This window comes from Staurois parvus, unplaced genomic scaffold (genome assembly GCF_062004578.1).
Source record: "Staurois parvus isolate SC_StPar_1 unplaced genomic scaffold, SC_StPar_1.0 ptg000177l, whole genome shotgun sequence".
Classification (NCBI taxonomy): domain Eukaryota; kingdom Metazoa; phylum Chordata; class Amphibia; order Anura; family Ranidae; genus Staurois; species Staurois parvus.
In genome coordinates this window covers 2,182,469-2,205,192 of record NW_028317973.1, presented here as the reverse complement: position 1 = coordinate 2,205,192, position 22,724 = coordinate 2,182,469, and the positions used below count along the sequence as shown (strand labels likewise).

Sequence of the window (22,724 nt, the reverse complement as noted above, 5' to 3'; positions counted from 1 at the left end):
GGAAACAGTAGCAACTAGCCTGGATGATGGATTCTTACCCATGAGGATTAGCAGGCTATAGAGGTTACAGAATGATTGTAGTCACTTTTTTTCTTAATCTAAATGTAATTGACTGGACCAGGTGATAACAATCTGACATCTATAGGCATCTTTAGATGTATTTTCCACTTGGGCTTTCTAAACAGTGTGGATGGCCATCAGCACAACTATAAAAACAAGAAAATCCATGTAACATCATTGCAAATATATACAATGCAAATTCAAAAGTGGCTTTGGAATTCTTTAGGTGAGATTAGTATGTAACACTGCAGACATTTCATTTTACTCAATCAGCTCAGAAGCTGATTACGGAAAATTGGTGATTTGCTTAAAGGAGCTGATTTACTAAAAAAAATTAAGTGTTCACTCTGTTAGGTGATTTTTCACTTAGATTATTAAATAAGGGGAATTTGTGTTAATTTTAAACATCCAATGATGTGCAAGCTAAAAATCCATTTTTTTTTTATTTCTAGTGAACACAGCTTCCTCTTAAGCACTAAGTGAACAATCTCGACTCCTTTGGTAAACTTTCAATGGATATTTTACCTTTTGATTTTCTTTGTATGTTCATATTGAAGGTGATTTCCTTTATTTAAAGGGTTACCATGGGTCATTTTCATTTTAGGTTTTTTATTAAGTTTATGGTTTTTAACAATAAACAGTACAGGATGAAACATTCCCAAAGCAACTATAGGTTAGCTAAATACTCATCAGAGCTAAAAAACATCTGAATCCTGTTTGTCTGATTAATACCACCAACTGAGCCCAATTACAGGGAATAAATAACCACTGTGATGGCTGGTATTAGCTGAATGTCTGAAGAGAAGAAAAGACTCAACTGGACAGAAAAATGTGATAGTCATATTTACTATTATTTTTAGGCTGTTTTATTTTTAGTCCTAACCATAATAAAAAAACACTATACTGTTATATGTATTTTTAATAATGCCGTATTTGACTGGACCCCTCCATGAACTAACAGGAAGGGGCCCTACTATTTAATTTGCCCCAATTTCAGAAAGTTTACCTTTCACTTACAGCAGGGGTGCTCAACCTATGGCCTACGAACCACATGTGGCCCTCTGAGCCCTCCGATGTGGCCCTCAACCTCATACCAGGGAAGTGCATTCATGGAGTCGGCAACCCATTGATTGTGATATGTGCTTTCCGACCCACCATTCCAGAGCATCAGAGTGAATTGAGCCGGTGCCAGCAGCAGAGGAAGCAAGTGGCCATGGAGGGAGCAGGAGCTGCATAAGCCAAGGCTTCCTCTGTAGTGCTGGCTCCTGTCCCAGGTGGAGTGATACCAACTGCACTTCGCCTGAGACCTTTCTAGCAGCCTGGAGATTATTATTATTATTATTTATTATTATTATTATTAATATGGAGATGGAGAACGATGCCATCAGAAGCTAGAAGAGGAAAAGAAGGTTAGTGTAGTAAACAACATATATACTGTGCTTTTGCAGTGGGCATATTAGCACCTATAAACGTTTTAACAACTATTAGGCTGCTTTCACACTGATCCTCAGGTGCAGCGCAGTGCACCTGAGGCTTTCTTTCAGGTTAGGTGCACTGAGCCATAGATGTCTATGATACCCTGTGGGTTTAGTGCACTTTCTGAAAGCTTCAGAAAGTGCACCACCCCCACAAGCTACAATAGAAGTACAATAGAAGTGCGTTGCACCCATGTTACGGTTCAACCACAGAGCATCAGTGTGAAAGCAGCCTTATAGGGGGCTCAGGACAGTAAGGGCTCATTTACAATTTTTGGTTTGGGAGGTATTTAAACCCCATAGTTGAGATGTGTTTTAACCACAAACCCCAACCACTGGTGTAGCGTCAGGGGTTGCAGTGGCGGGGGTGGAATATACAGGAACCAATCCTTTTCATTTTCCTCCTGCAACTGCTAAAAGCTGGCTTCTCATGCTATTCAAAATAAAAAATGTGAAATTCTGAACCATTTCATTTCATTGTGGCCCAAACATTTAAGTGGTCCTCCCTCTTCAAAAGGTTGAGCACCTATGATTTGCAGCATCATCTACTCAGAATTTTAAGATTGCAAACCATCTTTTGTGGCATTTGTTTATGAATGAGAATAATTTTTTATGGGCAACACATGCAGTTGAAGAAGTTGTAAAGAGTGTATTTCCTGAATTTCTGATGCAGAAATGAGAAACACCTTTTAGTGTTTGAGATTCTTCAGTCATCCATTCATAAATTTAGATGGACTGGTGACTTATTTGGCTCAAAATACACGTTTATGTGTATTTATGGATATTTGCAATGGCTTACATACACAAAAGGGGTCACTGCAAATAACACAAATCTCTAGGTAGGTCACAGCAATCAAAATCCATGAACACAAATATTTGAACATGTCCTTTAAGCAATGTTACTGACTTAAAGTAGAATTTCATCTAAAGCCTAACTAAGCTTAAAAATGCTCCCTGCCCCTCATAACACCTAAACTAACTACGCTGTTTAAAAAAAGATTCATATATGCCCCTGTGTTAGCCGGCGGCAGCTGCAGGGGAATAGAGAGAGCACAGGACAATAGTTGGGAAAGCCAGGAGCGACGATGTCACCCATAGGCTCCCATGGTGCAGCCATTTTCAGCAGTCAGTCCTCTGAAATTTCCTTGCTACTAAATATTCCATGGCAAACTGTTCATGGTATTATAACAAAGTGGAAGCAACTGGGAACAACAGCAACTCAGTCACAAAGTGGTAGGCCACGTAAAATGACAGAGAGGGGTCAGCGCATGCCGAAGAAGAGTACAGTGCACAGAAGTCACCAACTGTCTGCAGAGTCAATAGCTAAAGACCTCCAAACTTCATGTGTCCTTTAGATTAGCACAACAACAGTGCATAGAGAGCTTCATGGAATGGGTTTCCATGGCCAAGCAGCTGCATCCGAGCCTTACATGACCAAGTCTAATGCAAAGCGTTGGATGCAGTGGTGTAAAGCACGCTGCCACTGGACTCTAAAGCGGTGGAGAAGTGTTCTATGGAGAGACGAATCATGCTTCTCTGTCTGGCAATCCAATGGAGGTGTCTGGGTTTGGTGGTTGCCAGGAGAATTGTACTTTCCTGATTGCCTTGTGCAAAGTTTGTGTAAAGTTTTGTGGAGGGGGGATAATGGTGAGGGGATGTTTTCAGGGGTTGGGCTTGACTCTTATTTCCATTGAAGGGAACTCTTAAGGCATCAGCATACCAAGACATTTTGGACAATTTCATGTTCCCAACTTTGTAGGAACAGTTTGAGGATGACCCCTTCCTGTTCCAACATGACTGCGCACCAGTGCACAAAGAAAGGTCCATAAAGATATGGATGAGCAAGTTTGGGGTGGAGTAACTTGACTGGCCTACACCTGATAGAACACTTTTTGGATGAATTAGAGTGGAGACTGCGAGCCAGGCCTTCTCATCCGACATCAGTGCCTGACCCCACAAATGCGCTTCTGAAAGAATGGTCAAACATTCCCATAGACACACTCCTAAACCTTGTGGGCACCCTTCCCAGAAGACCAGAAGAGTTGAAGCTGTTATAGCTGTAAAGGGTGGGCAAACTAAATATTGAACCCTACGGACTGAGACTGGGATGCCATTAAAGTTCATGTGCGTGTAAAGGCTGGCTTTACAATACTTTTGGCAATATAGTGTATAGAAATATAAAATCTAACAATAATGGAGCACAGTAACATGACATTTTTGCAGCAAAGCTGCTATTGCAAATGGCTAAATAGACTGTTCAGTAACTGAATCCACTACTGCTAGAAGGATACAATTACCCCAGAAGTAGTAACAGTATGTTTAATAATCACTGAAAGGGAGAACCCTTAGGTCACTGATTTCCTTATAGAAAGGTCAGTTTACAGCCACTTGTATGGCTTCCGCCTAGGTGGACCATGTTGTACCTTTCCTCTGTGAGGACCCTTGCACCCCAGGAGATTCAGAGTTAGAGGCCTTTTTCTATTCAGACGATTGGACATACGTTACTCTTTGTGCACTTTTTTATGTGCTGTGATATCACAGTTCTCTTTATTTGCTCACATGGGTTTGGACAAAAAATCACACTAAGGAGTTTAAAAAAAAAAGATTTCATGAGGATTGGCATTTTTAATTGCAGTAGCATGTTAGCAGCAGGGTGGAAGTTAAGGGATTGGTGGTTAGATGTGTAGGAGGTGTTATGTGTTTTAGGGCTTTAGGTAGAGAACATGGATTTTAGGTGCAGGACCAGTTATAGGAGGGTTAAGGTGTGGTGGAAGAGTTATAAGGTTATAAACTGTATCTCAAGGCAAAACATTTATTTTGTTAAACCCTTTCTCAAATTTTTATTGCTGTCTGTGTTTCCAATAAGGAGATTCACCCTTCAATTTTGTGATCATGGTCACAGAAAGTGAGAAGAAATTAAAAATTTTAGTTGTCGCCAGACCATGAGGTAAAATTAAATATATCAATGAGGACATCAGTTCTGTTGACAACTGTCTAAAGAACTGTGCACACAATGTCAATAGAAACCAGCCGACGTTTGGCCCATGTGTACAACAACCTGACAGAAGACGGCCAAATGACCGACATCTGTTGAACAAGCATGCTAGAAAACCAGCATCTGATCGGCATCCAGCTGCCTGTTGTGTTGTGGCAAGGGGGTCGTCCCCCTTTCAGAACACAATAGCTCAGCGGGGAGATCTTTGTACTAACAATGGATAGTTAGTACAGTGAGCTCCTCTCAAGCTCTTCAGTGGATGGTGTGTACACAGCATAAGAGGGCAATTTCCCTCACTTTGAAAGAGCATCTAAAAATTCTTGTTGTATCTCTAGGGCAGTGATGTGAAGTGAAGGAACATTTCCACAAGGGTGCACAGACAGCAAAAACAGAACATGACAGGGAGTTAAATTTTCCCTACCTTATCCAAAACGACAAAATGTATTGTAGAGACAGTAATTGCTCAGGCATGTCAACAGCAGGGGAACTTATAGGGGTTGGATAGTGAGGGTCATAGGAGAGATTATGAGCTTTATTAGAGGTGTTAATGAGGTAGACGTATTCACTGTAAGAAGATTTATAAGTTTAAGGGGTTAATTGCAGAAGAGGGGATATGACAGTTGGGGTTTTAGGTAGAGGAGAGGAGAAAAGAGTGCAGGAATGCTATCTACAAAGGAAGATGGGGATGTTGGATAGGTATGTCAGAAGGGTTTGGGAGTTCATGTAGAAGCATGTTTACTTAAGCGAGAGATATAGGGGTGTAGGAGAGTTATTATATTTTGGGTTTAAGTAGAAGAGATAATTAACCAGGCATGTTGGCTAAAGGGTGAATTATAGAGATACACTTCTGAGTAATCTGTGTGTTTCGCAAAGAGTTAAAGTGGTTACACTCATCAACAGGAAGCAGAGGCAGATCATCTGCGCTTTAACTGTACTGTGGTGGCTGCAAAGCCAAGCTTTAATCTGAAGAAGTTGTTCTAATTGGGAAAACATGCATTGAAAATAATACATATTTGACGTTTTTCCCTTGTATGACTACGGCGTTTTATTCACACATTGCAGGTTCCTGTTGTCCCATGTGAAGTGCACCGAAGAGAAGTTACAAACTAAACGGTATGTACTTTAGGTTGTTTTCTACCTGTTTCTATTTTTTTTTATCATTTTACCTAACCATGAATTAACAAAGAAAAAACACAGATTACAGCATAACCAATACAAGACATAAACTAGCAAATCTGAATTTGGTAGCTTTGCCACTCTTTGTGACTAAACCATTTTTTTCTCCATCTCATGTGAAAATAGCTACGGTATGTTTACTTCTAAGCTAATATCCAAATAATGAAATATAAAATGATATTATATAGAGAGAGAAAGTATACTACATCTATTTACATCGATCACAAAGTTCACTTTATTGTAAAAGCCTGGTAATTATTATAAATTCTGTACTTACCGGTATATTTATTATGTAGATCTAAATGTGTGATAACACACAGTGCCAGCTTATCTCATATCTTCTCATATCACAAATGAGGCACTTGATATCTTAAAGGAGACACTTGATTTGTGAATTCTATAGTTATAGTTCACTCTGATGTATGGAGAGGAAATTCCAGGAACTTTTAAGACAGCAAATTACAATAGAGAAACTATTTTTATAGTTTCTGTAAAAAGTAATCATCCCTAGAAAATGTTCACGTTTTAATGCTGAAAGAGATTTCTGTAGAGTGTATTTAAGCAATTACAATGATAACACAACAAAAGACTGATTGTATAAGTATACACCCCCTTAATATGACATGCCTAAATCATCACTAGTTAAGCCAAATCTATTTCAAAGCCACATAAGATCAATGAGATGTGTGTAAAATAAATATATGTGTATCTGGATGGTCCAGCTTCTGGTGAGTCAGTGTTCTGGCATATCAATCACCATGAAGGCAAATGGACTCTCCAAGAAACTCCAAGTTAAAACGTTTTTGATAAGCACAAACCGGGGGCGATTTGTGCTCCAGCAGGATAATGATCCAAAACATAAAGCCAAAACTAAACAAGGATCCATGAAAATAAAACATTTTAATGTGATGAAGTCAGAGTCTACATCTCAGTCTTGCAGATGAGATGTGCTGTATTTACCAAGTCAGAGTCTTAATCATAATCCAATAGATGAGGTGTACTGAATGGGCCGAGTCAGAGTCTACATCTCAATCCAATTGATGAGATGTGCTGGATGGACTGAGTCAGATTCTATGTCTCAATCCAATAGATGAGATGTGCTGGTTGGACCAAGTCAGAGTCTACATCTCAGTCCAACTGATGAGATATGCTGGTTGGATCGAGTCAGATTCTATATCTCAATCCAATAGAAATTGTGCTGGTTGGACAAAGTCAGAGTCTACATCTCAGTCCAACTGATGAGATGTGCTGGTTGGACCGAGTCAGAGTCTACATCTCTGTCCAGATGATGAGATGTGCTGTATGGACCGAGTCAGATTCTATATCTCAATTCAATAGTTGAAATGTGCTGAATGGACCGAGTCAGAGTCTACATCTCAGTCCAATAGATGAGATGTGCTGTATTGACCAAGTCAGATTCTATATCTCAGTCCAATAAATAATATGTGCTAGGTGGACTGAGGCAGAATCTACATCTCAGTCCAATAGATGAGATGTGTTTGATGGACCAAATCAGAGTCTTCACCTTAGTCAAATAGATGAGATGTGCTGGATGGACAAAGTCAGAGTCTACATCTCAGCCTGATAGATGAGATGTGCTGGATGGACTGAGTCAGAGTCTACATCTCAATCCAATAGATGAGATATGCTGGCTGGACCAAGTCAGAGTCTACATCTCAATCCAATAGATGAGATGTGTTTGGTGGACCAAGTCAGTGTCTAAATCTCAATCCATCCAAGAGATAAGATGTGCTAGATGGACTGAGTCAGAGTCTACATCTCAGTCCAATAGAGATTGTGTAACTAGAACTGAAGCAGCACTCACCATCTTCATAACTGAGTTGAAATAGGTTTGCTTAAGCTGGCCATAGATGGATTGAATCTCGGCCGGTTAACCAATGATCGGCCAAGATTCAATCCATCTGTGGGCAGGCTGGTTGTGCTGAAGTTGGTCCATTGATCGACTTCAGTACAGCCAGCCTGTCTGATTTTTTTGCCTGTGATTACTGCCGGCGGCTATAGCCGCTAGCAGTAATCATTGTATTCTGCCTCCCACTGGCAGAAGACAGTTGTGCTATGGGAGGGATTCTCCCATCAACACTGACTGTGTTAATTGAGGAATCAAGCAATGTTTTTTTCTGTAACCTGTGGTTGCAGGAAACAAAATTGCATCATATTTGCCCTTAGAGGAATGAGGAAGAATCTCTTCTTCTCATCTGCGTAAACTGTTGGCACAATATAAATTCTGTATTTTAGTAATAATAATAATTGCATTGACTAGATGTGCAAAGCTAATAGAGACCTATCCTTGCAGGCTGTAACTGCTGCCTTAGGTGCTTCTACCAAATACTGACTTGAAGGGTATGCACTGTATATACACGCTCAAGCATAGGGTCCTTTCCATACTTTTTATACAGTACCTGGAAATTGTGGGCCTAAAAGCACCTGATGTGAACTTGGAGCTATCAGGTTGGTCTGATATGCTACACACTGACCTATAATGTCTGTAATAAGGAGAAACATTACAAAAAAGCTTTTGTGCCAGAAAAAAGCTGAGATTAGTTTACATGAAATGCTACAAAAGAAGAAAAAAGCACAAAGGGAACAAAAACGAATATACTTAAATTATTGTAAGCTGATTAAGGAATAATAGGTGGCAGGCCTATTTAAAGACAATACAATAAAAATGGCAATAAAGACCTCTGTTTTTCCAGGTCAAAGATGCTATTTTTCTTCATTGTGCCTTGGCTGCTTGCTAGTCACTAGTTAGCAATCTATTGCAATGTCAAGAAACAAAAAATAGAGCTGCTGACCTGCACCTAAAAAGGCAAATGTATTTTTTGGCACAGAGTGTGCTGACGTTTTTTTGGCTTGATGCAACATTTGGCATCCTCTTCTGTATCAGTGAGCAGGACCAGTGAAGTAATTAAAGCAAGCCTTTTAATTTTTCTTGGATGTATTCTGAACAACTGCAGAGCACACACTAGCTCTACAAATACAAAGAACAAGTGCGTATCATTTATCTAGTGATAAAGGGCCAGTGTCAAGGCGCAGGAGTGCAGATTGTCTTTGCTTTCCAGGTACCTATTATTCACTCTATTTAAGCCAGCTCACGCTTACAAGCTGCCAGGTCCCTGAAATTACTTTTTGTGGAAACAGTGTCTTTTATCATGAATAGCCCAATTTTCTGTGTTTTTAACCTATTTATTTCAGATAATATTATTTTCACTGTTGCATTTTAAACAACGGTATTGCAGGGAAGCAATCACAAGTGCCCCACTAGTTGGGATAGAAGGCAGTGCCAGAGTTCCATACCAGATTGTAATGTATAATCTTGAGACAAGGGTGGCTGGGAAGATACTTTTTTGCACATCTGGTGGAACTGTCAACAGCTAGCTTACTTAAACTCTGTACCCCTGTAGCATCTGTGTTGGGAGCTATCTGAATGCAAAAATCTGAATGCAAATGCTTTCTGTTGCTTTCTACAAGTAGAACCCATAGAATGTCCCTGTAGCCTGCAATCTAAAGGTGTGTAACAAAGAATTGCAGCAAGAGTCAGTGATTGGTTTCAGGCTACTGGAGCACTTTGTAAGAAAGCTGGAAATGTGCTGCATAACAAAAGGCAGCATAAAAAATACACCACCCATAGAGTAGATTTAAAGCATAACGCAATTTTTAGTGAAGTTTCACTGAGTGGGCTCCATTACCCTGCCTTATTGACCTTGATGTGTCACACACTAACACTTCCAAGTCTTCAATGTGTAGCCTGCTTGGTGCTTATGGCCTCTTCTTTAAATATTTTCTATCAGCTCCTGCTGATATGTACTGGAATATATGTAACTGAAGTGCTGAATTTGACTCATCAATAGATCATCATTGGAGAAGGTCAGACATATTCTTATGGGGCACAGTTGCTCTGGTGAGGCTGCCTTTAAAAACAAACTGGATGCCCCTATAAACGGGGGATCTCAAGTTTAGAAGATATTTATACAAAGTCCGAAAAAAAGGGCACCAAATCAATAAGTTGGGAATACAAAAACATTTAATATTGGCGTTCCTTCAACAACAGAATATAAATCAGCCAACACATTTGAGGGGTTTAAAGTATTTCCCTTCTTCAGGGATACAAAATAAATACAGAATTGAAATATGGTGTAAAGTGGTGTAACCATTTGGGATGGGATGACAGCTACTGTCATTCCTTCTTCACTGTTATCCTTATACTGTCACATTGGTCATGTCCACGTCCCCTGCACTGTTATTCTTGTTGCCTTTGGCCACACCACTTCTGGTCAAACACTTTCACCATTCTTTCATCTGCTTAGGGTTGGTTAATCACATTATTTTATGTCAATCACAATGCACTCTTTTCACTGTCCTGTCATCTTGCCTCCTAGGCTTAGTGCACCCACACTGTGTTCCTGGCATTTTCATTCATTTCTCCCATTGTCTACCTTTATTTTACCCCCCACTTCATTGTCACGTTTTCTGACATTGTAACATAATTGATCTAGCCTCACTTTCAGCCACACCTGTCATTTACCTGTAATCCCTCCCACCAACGATCCTTACCTTCTACAGGTCTGGTGTCTTCCTCTGCCAATATTCTGTAAGCCATCCCAATTCTCGGTCTTCTCCACCATTCTGCCACTCACTTAGCTATTTAAATCAGTATTGTTCAGGACTGGCAGTGTGCTGCTGCTAATTTGCACCTGGGCATCAAACAGTAAGTTACATTTTACCGGTGCAGCTAACTTTTCATTTAGTTACATTGTGCTTCAAAGAGTTTTATTTTTTGACATTCATTCTGCAATTTTGCATCCTCCCAGGTTTGTGCAATATCTGATTTTGTTTCTGGAACGTTTTGTATTTATTGCAACTCAACTTAACATTGCATCTTAATAATAGATCCCATTGTACTCTCAAGAAATTTACTGTAGTTTATTCTGTGGTTACATGCATCTATTGTTATTAATAGGTTAAATATAGATTTTTAAAACCATTTTATTTAGTAGTGATTTATCAACTTTATGGATTCAAAGACCAATTATTTTGCTGCATGTCAATCTTGATATTTAAAAGCGTTATCTACACTAACAGTTACAAAGAGCCTTTTATCAGTCGTATTACTTCTTAATTCATTATATGTTTGTTATAATAGTATAACTACAATTACAAATCATCCATTTTAATAGGATTATTTCTCCATGTGTTTTATAGATTCATTATATGAGATTAGATTATATCAGCATTCATTCTGTTGTTGCATCTGAGTTTTAATGCCAGTTTTCTGTGTTTTTACAGTGTTTACACAACCTTTTGTGTATTTATTCCATATTTGTTTTTAACCCTGAGTAGGGGTGTTTAAACTGCATCAAGTTGCTTGTTTTATATTGTCTTGCTAATCAAACACCAGTATTACATATGTTAGAAATCTAGGCTTTTTTTTTGGACTTTGTATACAATATCCATTTGTTGCACCCACACTGAGTTTTACTGCCATTTTTTGTGATTTTCCAATGTTTACACAACCTTTTTGTGTATCTATTCCATATTTGTTTGTAGCCCTGAGTAAGGGGTATTTTAACTGTATCAAGTTGGTTGTTTTCTGTTGTCTTACTAATCAAATGCCAGTATTGGAAATGTTTGAGCTCTAGGCTTTTTTTGGACTTTGTATACAATATCCATCTGCTGTAGTGAAGAGTTTATATTCCATTTGTCCTTGCAGAATACTGCCGTTGTAGTAAAATGAGATTGGTGTGAATAATAATCTGGGGATCAATACAAAAACATATGTCATTAGAATAAGGTCTCATGAGCATAATGCTACCTATAGGAAGTGACTTTTTCAGTATTAATCAGCTGATGCACTTGCAGTATTCTAATGAGGAAGCTGCAGGGCCTGCATCCCTTTAGCAGTTATTAACTCTTTGGGAGTATCTCATCAAAACTGCCATTTTTGAGAGGATGTCTAAAATCTGGCTTGTATCTTAATGCAGACTTTTCAGAAAATCAGTGAGCCAATCACACAAGAAATTAGATTTCTGGGACGTTCCCACACCAATTGTGTACAGAATGCCTCCAGTTACCATATTGCTTTGAATGTTTCAGAAAATGACAGCACTGCAGAATAGAAAGGAAATACAGTAGAACTTTTATAAACAATTTGGCTTATATAGCAATTGTATATTATTATTATTAATATTATGAATTATTATAAATTAATTTCAGTCCACACAAACACAATTTAAGCCCCTATTTTTTTTTTATTTGAGTTTTAGTGTTGAGTAAATAGATACCAAATATGTCAAGCCTCAAAACTGTGTGCACCTGCGAAATGGAAAAAAAATGGTACTTACAATTAACAATAGGGGGTTTATTTACTAAAGCTGGAGAGTCCAAAATCAGACTCCCTTCTGCATAGAAACCAATCAGCTTCTAACCTCAGCTTGTTCAATTAAGCTTTGGCAATGAAACCTGGAAGCTGATTGGTTTCTATGCAGAAGGGAGTCTGATTTTGGACTCTCCAGCTTTAGTAAATAAACCCCTAGGTGTCATTTTAAATGTCTTTGCAGTTCAACAGTCAGAGATAACCATAAATTAGAGACCTAGAATGATTGCCCTTACTATATTTCACATAAATACATTGAGAGCAATATATAGTATCGCACATGTGGTGCAGTTGTTTATATATACATGTGCGCTCCTATGAGTGTGTTTGTTTTCCTATGTGTGTGTGCGCAAGGTGACTGAGGTGATTTTATTTTTATTGTTATTTAATTTGTTTTTGTATATTTTCATTTATTAATGCTTTTTTTGCCTTCATTGATGTCACAAGGAAGTTTAAAAGGAAGGGGGCTAAGAACATCTGCTTAGGGGAGTAAGGGATGACTGTTATAGAAACTCTTTAAAAGTTTGACCTTTAAAACCCCTGTCAGGGACTTGTTTGCAATCTCTGCATTTGGTGAGATTTTCCTTCACTTCTTCCCCACTGGAACAAGTGTCCCTATTGAAAGCTTTTCTCTCTAATAGGGCCCATTCTCATTTTGCTGTTTTTGTGCATTGCGTCAACGCACACACATTATGTGCAGTGTGAAACGTGTCAGAATGTGCTGCATTTGGTCAACCCATTAATTTGTCATTGAGCTGCCAACACACAAGAACAAAGAACAGACATGCAACATTTTTCCCAGCACAGCACCCTGCAACGTATGTTGCGTTGTCTTAGTGCATTGGGTGCAATTTAATGTAACAAGTATTTATTATTATTTATTTCAGGTACTTTTATAGTGCTGTCAATTTACGCAGCGCTTTATATATATTGTACATTCACATCAGTCCCTAACCCTCAAGGGGTGTACAATCTAAGGTCTGTAACTCACATTCATACATACACATACTAGGGCCAATTTAGACAGGAACCAATTCACCTACCAGCATGTCTTTGGAGTGTGGGAGAAAACACACACAGGCACAGGGAGAACATGCAAACTCCAGCCAGGTGGTGCCGTGGTTGGGATTTGAACCAACGCCCCTAGTACTGCCAGGCGGAACTGCTGACCATTTAGCCACTGTGCTGCCCAAGTAGTAATGCGAGTATTGCCATAGCAAACCATATCAGAGAAGTGTGTTTCAGCCCTTATTGTTTGGATAGCAGCTCAAAATTGTAGATTTACTTGTATTTTCTGTGTCACTGACAGCATTCACTAGAACAAGAGAGTGAGCCAATCTCTCTAATCTGACTAATAGAGGCAGCAGCAAGCCCCTGACAGCAGTTCTAAAGCCGGCTATAGATGGATCTAATCACGGTTGGGCAGAGACCGGCCAAAATTTAACCATCTATGGGCAGGCTGGTTATACTGAAGTTGAGCCATCAATCAGCTCCCCGCTGGTGGAATACAATATTGCTGCGGTAGAGATTCCTTCATCAACACTGACTGTTGATGAGGGAATCAAGCAATCCACCCATGGTGGAAGGAAAAAAATTGTATAATCTATGGCTTATCTAAGCTCTCATCATAAAAAAAAAAAATGTTTTGGCATAGACGTTCATTGGAGGCTCTGGAAAGCATGAGCATTGGAGTTAATTACTAAAGGCAAATAAACTGTTCAGTTTGCAAGGGATGTTACAATTTATAAGGGAATTTTCTGAAATCTGAATGAGGTGAAGCTCTGCTGAATTCTGTCATCCATTTATGTGCAAGCAAAAATGCTGTTTTTTTATTTTTCTTGCATGTGTTTGGGTATTCTTTGGAAAGGGAAATTTCACCGCTCTGGGAAAAATTCCTTTAGTAAATCAACCCCAATGGCTTGAGTTCCCTTCAATTTAGCGCCTGTTCAGATCTACAGGGATTAGCTAACAGTGTAGATATCTGCACAAATGTTAGAGCCATTTAGCAAATAGATTGTCTCCTGCGTCAGCTTAAATGTTTCTTTATGTTTGGCTGGAGTGTAATTTTCATATAGGATACAGTTTAATGTACACAGTGCTGAAATAGCTGCTAATAAATAGCTAATGCAATGTTACAATAACATCCCATTAGTTATTTATTACTCTGTAAATTCTGAAAGAAACTCAGCGATGCAGTACTGCTATAAATCCCAGAACGCAGCTCTGAAAGTCAAATGGAGCACGACCTAAATTGGATGAATTACTGTTGTTTTCCTGTTGCAATTCAGAGAATCTACTGAAGCCTTCAAGTGGTATCCTGACAAATATTAACAAATGTTTGTGTGTATGTTACTATTATTATCATTGCTATAACAACTCTATTAGGTTTCTATGGTACTTCCTGAAAATTATATTTGTATAAACAGAATGACTTGTTCTGACATCATTGAAAGACTGATACTATCTCAGTCCTGTGACCTGGGTTACCCAGTTTATATAAGCGTCTCCCATTAACAATGTAAATTCTAACCAAACCAGACAAAACCTTTTCATTGGGGACTTTGAAATGGAAGTGGAATGGAATAGGGCTTTCCTATTTTTCATGGGCTGTTAGAAGAAGTTGACCAATTTTATTTTTCCTCCAGTGCTCCCCATACGTTTGTGGGGGTTTTTATATTTGGTTTTTATATTCTTCCCAGGAAGTGACAAGAACACTGCATTTTTGGCAAGATCAATGGGTATTTTCTATATTTGTGGAAAAAAGTGTTTGAAAAAAAGAAAACTAATACAGCCACCACATCATAGGACTGAAAGCTGCAAAATATGAGGGGAGTTCTAGTGAAACGTGAACTTTTAATTTTACAGGTATAAAAATTATACTAGCGTGGCGGTACGACATGCAGTAGTAAGTGGCCGGTGTGTCCTACTACTGATAGGTGGTGCCAGTCCAGAGACCAATAATCAAGATGGCAGACAACAGTGTTAGTGCATGCATGGAACAGCATCTGGTGGTGACGTTTCTTGTGAACGAAGGCGTAAATCCCATGGATATCTTTGGAAGACTTCAAGCACAGTATGGTGATGAGACAGTCAGCTGCAGTAAGACATTTGAATGGTGTAAACATTTCAAAGATGGCCGTATGTTTCTCAGTGACAATCCCAGCCATGGTCGTTTCCAGCCCACAGCAGTCATTCCTGTGAATATTCAGTGTGTGGAACTCCTGATCCTGGATAATTCACTCATAACATGTCATGAAATTGCACAAGAGACAAATCTTTCTGTGGGAACAGTGAACACAGTCATTCATGAACATTTGCATTTTCAAAAAGTTAGCACATGCTTGGTACAAAGACAGCTTTGCGCTTTTGACCGACACAGAAGAGTTGAAGTCTGCACTGCGTTGAAGGAGCATTTTGACAGGGAAGACCAGGATTTTGAACAATTGCGTCTGCAGGTAAAGTGGCAAGTATTTTCTGAGACAAACATGGCATTATTCATGTGGGCTACCATGGTGCCACCCCATGGTACCACTATCAACAGGGTTGTGTTCTGAGTGATGTGTTTACACGTCTGTGGAAAAAACGGCCTGGTTTGTTCACTAAGGGTGTCCTGTTTCTCCAGGACAATGCACAAGCTCATACTGCAACTCCATTGATAAATATTGCCACATCCCCCTCACAAGCTGGACCTCGCTCGAGTGATTTCCACCTGTTTGGACCCCTAAAAGAGTTTCCCTGGAGGTCAGCATTTCAGCACTGATGACGAAGTGAAGCAGGCTGTCTTAGGATGGTTCAGGCGTACTGACAAATCTTTCTTTTCCGAAGATTTTCAGGCATTAAAAACACTGGGATAAGTGTATAAATATAGCAGGGGAGTATGTTGAAAAATAAATGCAGTTTCCATTCCTTGAAATTTGTTCTTTCACTATATAAATTCAAAAGTCCCGGTTTTACTTGAACGCTCTGGTATATTCATTTTTGTTACTCAATTTAGTTATCCTTTAAGAGAATAACAATGAGGCAATTCATACAAGCAGGAAATAAGGATTCTGGGGGATTCTGTGCACCAATGGTTTCAGCTTTTGGCCATCAATGTCTGTCCGTTCCTATGTCTGTATGTCCCTATGTTACGGGCAATAAAGCAGAGCTTCACTCAGATAGGGATGTTCGGCTTTAAGGCCTCCTCCCCTGCTCCTCTTTAACAAATGGCACTTTTTGGGGGAGGTGGTTTCACAGGTACCATCTTCCTCCCCGTAGTCTTCTGGGACACATCAGAAGTCCTAGAAGACTGCAGAACTATTCATAAAGCGCAGCTCATGCATGCAGAGTGGGCAGCTGGCTATGAAGCCGCAAGCTGTCACAGCCAGGTGCCCACAGTTAAGATGCCACCACCGGGGACCTAAGACTGGTGGAAAAAACAGCTCAGGATCGAGGGACAGGTGAGTATCTGTTTATTGAAACTCAGCAGCTACAGTTTTTTGTAACTGCTGACTTTTAATTTGTTGAAATATGACTGAAGCTCCTCTTTAACCTGTTTACAGTAGGTGTTAACTTTCATATACTATACAGAATAATGCAACTCTTGTAATTAAATGTTAATATTTTTTATTATCATAGAGATCAGCTAGCAAACTGGCCAGCTCAACATCTGTTTTAACGCTTTATCGTTTTTCCTTATCTACTGGAAAAAGAGCAAATCCTTTTTATCAATCTGTGCCGGATACTACTGGAATGCCATTTTATATGTAATTAGAACTCTTTGAAATGTTTGGTAGATTACAGCAGCGTGGTCTGCCATATTTGGGAATTCTGTGATTAAGATCTAGACAACAGAGGAAAAGCACATTATGACTAACGTCCTGTCTTTCAACTTCACTGTTTGGCAGTGCAGTACAATCCGCATTCAAAGAAGGTTTGCTATCCCAAGAGCATTGCAAAGTATTTAAAAATAATCTAATGAATAAGAGCAGCAATTGTCTTAGGTAAGTGGTCAAGAAAAAGGAAGTTATGACATCCGCTGGAAAATACCCATAAGACAAAATGAAGTTATAACCATCACAACTTCTATTCTGTGTATATGCCCTGTGTTTAAAAAGCTGATCTTTGGTATAGACAGAAGCTTTTACTAAGATACATTCACCTTTTAGTCTATGAATATACTTTTGTTTAGTGGTACGTCTGAGTATATTTTGTACAGACAGTGCAAAAAGTAATGGTGTTCAATAAGCAATAATAACACACCTGGTTTTTCTTGCCCAGTTTAAGCACCTAAAAACTGATTTTTGATTGTTCATCGTAGTTATCATGTTTATAAGGCAGTTAGACATAAAGTGCTGTGTTGTTTAAAATAATTATTTCTTAATAATCTACAGTACCCTATAATGACAAAGTGAGATCAGAATTTCAGAAATGTTTGCACATGTATGAAAAAGGAAAAACTTTGAATATTACATTAGTATAAGTGTTCAGATACTTTGCAACAACACTTGAAATTTAGCTCAGGTGCCTCCCATTTCTCTTGTTGCTGAGATGTTTCTGCACCCTGATTGGAGTCCACCTGTGATAAATTAAATTGATTGGACATGACTTGGAAAGGCACAGACCTCTCTATAAAAGACCTCACAGCTGAAAATACATACTGTATCAGAGCAAAAGCCATGAGGCCAAAGGAACTGCCTGCAGAGCTCAGAGAGAGGATTATTGCATAGCACAAATCTGGGGAAGGCTACAACAATTTTCTGCTGAACTAAAGGTTCCAAAGAGCACAGTGGCCTCCATAATTCTCAAATGGAAGACATTTGGCACAACCAAGACTCTTCCAAGAGCTGGTCGCCCAGCCACACTGCGCATGCAGGGTAGAAGGGCCTTAGTAAGAGAGGTGACCAAGAACCCGATGGTCTCTCTGACTGAGCTCCAGAGATCCTGTGTGGAGATGGAATAAAGTTCCAGAAGGACAACCATCACTGCAGCCCTCCATTGATCTAGACTTTATGACAGAGTGGCTAGATGGAAGTCTCTCCGCAGTACAAAACACATGAAAGCCCACTTGGAGTTTGCAAAAAAGCACCTGAAGGACTTTCAGACTGTAAGGAACAAGATTCTTTGATCTGATGAAACCAAGATTGAACTATTTGGCCTCAGTTCTAAACATTATGTCTAGAGGAAACCAGGCACCGCTCATCACCATCTCAACAATATAACACAGGAAGAAATTGGAGTGTTTCCGGGTGCCAGATCACTTCCAAAACTGAAGTAATATTTGAGTGCCACGTCCTAATTGTAATAATCAAAATTTGAAGGAAAAAGGGCGGGAAAAAGGGTTGCGAATGGACTTTAAAGGCACAGAGATTCCAAACACATATTGGTAAAATCATTTGTACTTTATTGTGACAATAAGTCATGGAAAAACATTTTGCAGTTTCAAAGATAATAGTTATACTATCCCCACAGACAATGTCCCACAACCCACCATATACAAGGAACTCCTTGTTCCTTGTATATGGTGGGCTGTGGAACATTGTCTGTGGGGATAGTATAACTATTCATTATTGTGAATGAGTGTGAGTGATGTGACATGGCCACGTGGGCGGAGCCCCACTCGGCCACGCTGTTTTCGAATCTGACAGATTGTACTTTTTGTTTAATAAATTAACAGAGATTTCTAAAATTCTGTTTTCACTTTGTCATCATGGGGTACTGAGTGTAGATTAATGAGAAAAAAAATGAATTTAAACAACTGTAGTATCAGGCTGCAATATAACAAAATTGAAAAAGGTGAAGGGAGTCTGAATACTTTACGAATGTGCTGTATTATATTGCATATTCCTTTTCCTGACTTTAGTAGTATTTCATGTATATTACCACAGGTTCACTGACAGGTGTCCTTTCATCTCAAATATTACTAAAATAGGTCTATGTTTACAGTAATCAGATGAAAAACATTTTGTTTTTTGGATGAACAAATTATGAATTTCACTAATGGCTAGCAGAAATCACAGTAGATGCGAATGATGGAAAAATCTGCTTTCTGCTGGTATTTGCAAAGTGTTTGTAAGCCTGTCATGGCAGTAGGGTTATTGAACTAGCAGCAAGTTTTGACGAGGCCTCTTATAAAATCAGGAGACCTGGGAGCACAAGAACATGGGACACTTTGTTTAACGTGCAGGGGTTAGGAGTGTTTCATCCAAAGAGTGCAGGGGTTAGGAGTGTGTGTGTTGCATACTTTTGATCCTGAAATCTGCACATTACAGAGTACAGAGGTCAGGAGTGTGTATCACACAGAGTACAGGGGTCAGAAGTGCACCGCCAGCTCACATTACCTAGAATGTAGGACAGGGGTGCACAACCTTTTGAAGAGTGACTTAAGTGATTTGATAACCGGTCGTGGGCCACAGAGAACTATAGGGTTTTACTGCCCCCATAAACCACAAATGTAGACAAGCCTTTACTGTCCTGAGCACCCTATACGACTGCTTTCACACTGATGTACTGTGGTTTACCCACACCACGGGTGTACCTGCAGCTTTCTGCGGGTTAGCTACACTGAGCCATAGATTTCTATTACATCTTACAGGTGTGGTGCACTTTCTGAAAGCACACCATAACTCCTGCACCAAAAATGTATACAGGACTTTATATATTGCACATTCACTTCAGTTCCTTTCTTCAAGGAGCCTACAATGTAAGGTCCCTACTTCACTTACAGTCTAGACCAGTGGTCTCCAAACTGCAGCCCATGGGCCAGATGTGGTCATTTGCTTGCTTTTATCTGGCCCTTTGGGTACTATTTCATCCATTGATACCAACAATGGGGAATAATTCCTCCCACTGACATCAATTAAGGGGCACATTTCCTCCCAATGACACCAAAGATGGGGCATAGTTTTTTCCAACTGATGTCAGGACCTTTTCTACTCCCACTGGCCACAGTCCAGCTCCCCTAAAGTTTGAAGGACAGTAAACTGGCTTGGAGACCCCTGTCCAGGACAGAAGCCAATTAAGCTGCCAAAGCAATTCCTTCTTGATTCCCTAAAAGGCAATTGGATATTCCCTGGATCAACTACTGATGATGCTAATATTTATAGATATAGGTATCCAGTTATATTTTGTGCATTTAGGAAAGAATCCAGGCCTTTTTTAAAACAATCCGCTGAGCTGATCAGAACTAGTTCTTGAGGGAGTCTATTCCACATTTTCACTGTGAAGAAGCCTTTCCGTATTTGGAGCTTAAATCTCTTTTCCTCCAGATGTAAAGAGTGCCCCCTCATCCTTTGTAGTAATCTTAAAGTGAATAACTCTACACCAAGTTCACTATATGGACCACTGATGTATTTATACATGGTGATCATATCCTCCCTTAAATGCCTCTTCGGTTCAGCTAATCCTTCCCCATAGCTAGGGTCCTCCTTGCTTCTTAACAAATTGTTGCACTTTCTCCAGTTCCCTATTGTCCTTTTCGTGAACTGGTGCACACGAATGAACTGCATATTCTAAATCAGATTCCAGAGACAACTCAGAATTTAGAGGAAAATGTCAACGGAGCAGACTATGCAGTCATCCTGTTCTGAATCTGGTTCTCTCTGCATTTTAAAGACTGCTGCTTGAATTCATTAGACACAATAATTTCTCTTTTCTCATTCACAAGGCAGTGTTTCGTGTAGCCATTACTCTGCAAGGTGATTCTGAACAGGCTGCTTTACCTGCAAGGACTTTTTCTTGTTTTCCATAAGGACAAGGTGGAGTTGAGATCCAACACTTCCTTTTTTTCCTGCCTTTCTCCTCAGCCAGGAAATTGTCCTCTATCTCTATCTATCCCTCTATCTGGCATCAGTTCACCAAAAGGAAATTTCTCTTCATTGTCTGCATAAAGCCTGGTGAACATGATGAGAATATCGGACGGATGATCGTCCGTATTTGTTTTGCATGCTAGTCTCATATCGAAAATGAAGAGGCTACTAAAGTTATGAAAATTCTCGTACGACAGAATACAACTTCAGAAGTGATGTAATATGTTTTTGTTTCTGAGCTTGTGTGGTCTTGCTCTTCTGATTTTTTCGGACGTATACTGTGCTGATTAAACATAACTCATATGATCTGGTCTCATACAAAAAACATTTTGTGTTTGTCCCTTCGAATAATTTCGAATAATTTCAAACGAAAGCTGTGTACTAACGATCAGATTAGCTACGATTGCGTCTCTTCGAAAGCAGTGTTTTTTGTCCGATTTTCTGATCATGTGTACTAGGTTTAGGGTACACCGGCTTCTTGTTCTATTATGTCTAGATGACTCAGGCAGACCATCTTCCAAACTTAAGGTCTTAAGGATTGGGCTTCCCTTTTCTGTCAAGGCACACTCTACTAGATCTGTGAGTGCTTCTTGGTATTTTTGGCATGAAGCAACTTCTCCTAGATTGCAAGGCTACCATCTAGAGTAGACGTTTAACTTTCTAGTTCTTCCAAACTGATATCAAGGCTCCATCTAATGTAAGATTTTAGTAGTTCTTGGAGCTTCTTACAGTTCTCAGTTTTCTGTTGTTTTCCTTAGTTTTATTAGCCTTTGTTCCCTTGTTGCCCACACCTTTCTTGACTGCTTTTTGACGTTCTGACAGTCCAAGAATACTTGTGTCCCTCAGTAGACCAGAAATAAAATAAATTTTTTGTACTCACCATACAATCGCAATATTTCCATACTATAATAATATATAAATAAATAATAAATAAAATTTTATAGGAGTGATCAAGATTTAGAAATTAATGTGTCAGTGTTTCATTCATGTAATATTTGAAATTTTAGAGTATTGGCAAATGTAGATCTTGTGCATAAAAAGCCAGAACAACTCTGTCTTGGAAAACAATCCCATAGAACTTAATAGAACATATGTTTCCAAGAATACCACAATCCTAATAATGGAACATGTTCAAACTTCTGTTTTCTTTGCTGTGGTGTCATATTGAAAATAACCAGCAAACATTTTATTAGAAAATGCCGTTTCTCCAATTATGGTTTGTGAAAATGTGGCGGAACAGAAATCCTTTAAGTAACAATTGATGTTTATGATGTAATTATCACCAAAGACTAGCTTGATTGAATGTTTACATTACAACAATTGAAAAGGCCTTCTGACATTAGATGTAATTAAGCAGTAAAGCTCTGTTCATTAAATTGTCAGTTTGGCTAACAAACCAAGAATTAGTTGTCACTAACTGTACAAAAAATGTATGGATTTAAATTATTGAAAGCTGTATGGAAAATCATACACTACTTACAGGGGACCACTATACCTCAACTGCAAACTGTTTATTTTATTTCTAAAAATCGATTTAATGAGATACAGTTACTAAAAATGTATTCATAATAATGAATGAATGCGAGGGCAGCCATTGTCCATGTTGCATATAGTCTCTTTTTCTGCTTGGTAATGTAGCACAGCGATTGTTAAATGGGCTAAGTGATAGTGTTTCTAAAGGGTCCCCTACCCCAGTAATATGTCAATTACAAGCAGTTCCACGCCACTTGTGCCTCTGCTGCTGCTGAATAGAAAACCCGCTGCTTCCAGGTATGGGTGAGCATATGAATGCCTTTCATTGACAATGCATGGGTCTAGCACTCAATAGATAGGCCTGAGTG

General features: G+C 39.2%; 1 protein-coding gene across 1 annotated transcript in view; it reads left to right on the top strand.

Moving 5' to 3' along the window:
- Positions 1-22,724, top strand: part of CHST3 (carbohydrate sulfotransferase 3) — a 173,101-nt gene that overhangs the window by 112,844 nt on the left and 37,533 nt on the right. The window contains exon 3 of the mRNA XM_089677093.1: positions 5,593-5,643. The gene's annotated coding sequence lies outside the window, so the exon portion shown is untranslated. The remainder of the gene's footprint in view (positions 1-5,592; positions 5,644-22,724) is intronic.